This window comes from Bidens hawaiensis, unplaced genomic scaffold (genome assembly GCF_021521415.1).
Source record: "Bidens hawaiensis isolate Kalapana, Puna unplaced genomic scaffold, B.hawaiensis_p1.1 tig00021491_1, whole genome shotgun sequence".
Classification (NCBI taxonomy): domain Eukaryota; kingdom Viridiplantae; phylum Streptophyta; class Magnoliopsida; order Asterales; family Asteraceae; genus Bidens; species Bidens hawaiensis.
The window spans coordinates 134,330-138,220 of NW_027493328.1; positions in this window are offsets into that span (position 1 = coordinate 134,330).

Genomic DNA, 3,891 nt, shown 5'->3' on the forward strand with positions numbered 1-3,891 from the left:
ATAATAACAGCCGAGTTCACTTGATGGGGTATCACCCCTTTGTCACTTGGCCGTTGAATCAAGAAAAATATTTAACATAGTCAAAACAGTGTCCTTAGCCGCCCTATTCATACTCGTTTCACGCAAAATATTAACTTTTGTGGTAAACCCATAAACTTTCAAATAACTATTATAAATTTCTTTGAGAGACTTGTTGAAATAAGCCAAAGAATTTTCTAGCAAAATTTGATCGATCTCACGCATATCCAAATTGCCAAAAATTTCTTGTATTAAACCCTCAACCCCGGGAACATATACAAACGGGTTTAAAGCGGCGACACATGTAAAAACCGGTTGTATTTTTTGAAAATATTTTCTAAATTTTTTTTTCGTCAGTGGTATCGTTTGTGAGAAAGCATGACTTTTATACTCATAATTGTTAAAAGCTAAAGACATAAAGCACAATTCCGAAATCACACAACTACTGGTGGGATAGTAACACCCCGATAATCTAGTGGTTGCGGTTTTGAAAGTATCAAGAAACTTGGGAAGATGTTCTATAGTGATCCAAGCTCCATCCGGAAACATATGGGCCGTAAAGGCATCTGAAAGAGTACGATGAAAGACTTTTAAACAATCTTTTTGTTTTATGCCACACTCGAGCATATGACAAGTCAAATTCCAACGAGTGGGTACGTCCTAGTTGGAACCTAAAGCTTTTTTTTTCCCCTTTCTTTACAAAATTCTATAAAGTCTTGATCTCTTATTTTTCCACTTCTAAAACCATCTTGTAACCAATGTTTTAAAAACTGGTATTTTACTCGTACCGGATTTGGCTCAAAAATGATACAACGGGTTGAACCAGAATGTATCGGAAAGTTCAACCGGGTTAAATAATTTGCCTTATAATTCCATATAAATACACTTTCAACTCAAAAAATAACACAAAAGTTCATTAATAAACATCACACTTGAACCAGATATCACAGATGAACAATGGTCGAGTCATATAGAAAGTTTATACTTTGTATACGAAATTTGTCGATTACAAAAGACGTAAATAAACCAACATGGATTTGCATGATACAAAATTGGTTGATTAACTAATCGTTGTTTATCTTGTTTTAATTTTATTTGCTATGTTAAAAGCCATTTTTAAAAATATGGGCCACAAAAAATATCAAAAATCTTTTGGATTTAAAACAAGTTTGCTGGTTTAAAGCGGTATTTTTAAAAAAACCGGCGGTACGATGTTCTAGCAAACCACCCAAAAATACCAGGCTCTAAATACCGGTGGCCTTACGAAAATCTCGTATCACCGGTTCAACCGGCCGGTGCGTACCATTTTTTAAAACACTGCTTGTAAAAATAATCTAAAAACTTTTATATCCTCCAGAATGATATCATTCTCGAGCCCATCTTGAACAACCAATTTAATAATATGGGCGACACATTGAGTATGTAAAATATTGCCTTCACTAGGCGGTCCATATTTTATTTTTAGTTTCTCAACCGTTGCGGTTTTATTTGTGGAATTATCAAATGATATTGAATTTTTTTCCTTTTAAATCAATAGTTGTTTTTATATTATCTAGAATTGTAAACAATTTTTGACCGGTATGTGGATATGGAAAGCTTTCAAGCGTGATGGGTGTTTCATTATTTGCCAACATACTGGACAGGTACAATTCCGGTAAACAATGTGGCGCTGACCAAACATCACTAGTTATGCTCACACCAGTTTTTAAAGTTCCCAAATATTTAATTAAATCGCTTCTTGCACAATTCCGCATTTATAAACAATGACGTCTAAGGGTGTTGGGACTTATATTTTAGACCGAAGCATCGAATTATTATTATTATGAGTGAAAAATAATTATTATTTTTGGTCTCAATCAAGGGTGGATGGCTTAAAGACAAGTTATGCTAAACTAGTATAAATAGATGTATTTATTAATTTGTCAAGTATGAGTGTATAATGTATTCTGTGAGATCTAGGGTTTTATCTCTTAGAGAGAGCTCTCCTGGAGGTGGCTGATCTTTATTTTATGTATGTGTGTATGTATGAGTGCTCTGTATGACAATCTTTTGACTAATGAAATCATACTACCACTTTGTAGGTCCCCCCCGGGGCGTCGCCGATCGATACGAGATCCGCACGACGTCTTGGAGTGCGGAATCCTCCTAGACTCGTTTATTGGTGTAAAGATGAAGAACACAAACACGTACACGAACAAATACACGAACAAATACAAGAATGGGATAATCAAATCTGCAGATTCTTATATAATAATCAAAACACGTTACATACCGTAACCAAACAGAAAACACGACTGACCCGAGGTGAGCTCTACCTCGGGTCGTCTCACACGACTCTCCTTGTCTCTTACTCTCTCTAAACAAACAAACTGCTCAAAACACACACTAATTTCTGGATTGCTAAACCTAAACAAGACACACGTATATATATATAAAACATTCTCGGGCCTGGGCTTCAGTAGGTGAAGTTGTGCTAACTTCGCCTATGGCGAAGTTGTTCTAACTTCACCTAAGGCGAAGTTGTGCTAACTTCGCCTATGGCGTTCCGCTGGTCAGAATTGCATAGCGACGGTCACAAAATGCACCAACAGTCTCCCCTTTGACCGTTTCTCTCAATTCTAACAAACACAAAAGATCATCTGTTACACGACATGCACCAACAGTCCCCCTCTTAACTGATGATCTTCTGTTTGCAGTCAACCAGTCGTGTCTGAATCTATCCTGTAGCTTTACAAATCTACCAATCACCCAGCATCTTCCATATCAGATCTCCCCTTCAGTGTAAGCTTCTCCGACTATAATGATTGAGGTCTTTGAAATGCATGCATCCTCGTGCCAATAGATCATCTCAACCAATCACATGAGTCCATCTGACTTCACCAACACGTGAAGTTGGGCTTCCTCCACAACTTCACCAACTCGTCGGCATACGATAAGGTTTAATCTTCAACTACTCAACATCAAGTGATCAATTTCATCACAAAACCACCTTGACAGAATCTAACACATGACCATTAATTAATCCGAAGCATCTTCAATCACCAGGGATAACGATCAAGAACATAAACACTTTAATTCCCGATTAAATCCAACTTGTTCCAGAATTTTCACTCTAATAAATAAGCATCACGTTTCAGGATCCAATTCTCGAACGCCTTGAAAATAACATAAATAATATGCTCTGACCGCAATCCAGTAATGACGAAAACCTTCAGTTCAATTTGACTTTCTTCAGTTGGTCAACCTCGAAAAACAACAATTTCATTGCCCACAAACACCCGAATATGTGTCAATATCCAGTTTCAAACAATATCCCATTCACAACCTCAACTCCAAATCCAGAGTTGACACGTATTTTTTCACACGTAAGACCAAGAGATAACAAGATCACTCGTTGACGGAACAACATCTTCGGTCTCACAATAATCGTGTACACCGGGCCATACAGACGAAAACACCAAAATACTCTTTTTTTTTTTTTTTTCTCGTTAACTTCGCCTAAAGTTAACTTCGCCTAAAAGTCAACTTCGCCTAAAAGTCAACTTCGCCCCTCAATAACTTCGCCTGGCCATAACTTCGCTTGGCTGCTAACTTCGCCTGGCCAATAACATCGCCGAAACCCTACGAACAGTGACGTCAACTTCGCCTGAATCCCATAACTTCGCCTGCGGCGCTGTTCAGCCAAGAACGCATCAGATTCGTGCCAGAAACACCAAAACGCCGATCTCGAACCATAGCATAAGAGCCTAAGGCTCTGATACCACTTGTAGTTCCCCCCCGGGGCGTCGCCGATCGATACGAGATCCGCACGATGTCTTGGAGTGCGGAATCCTCCTAGACTCGTTTATTGGTGTAAAGATGAAGAACACAAAC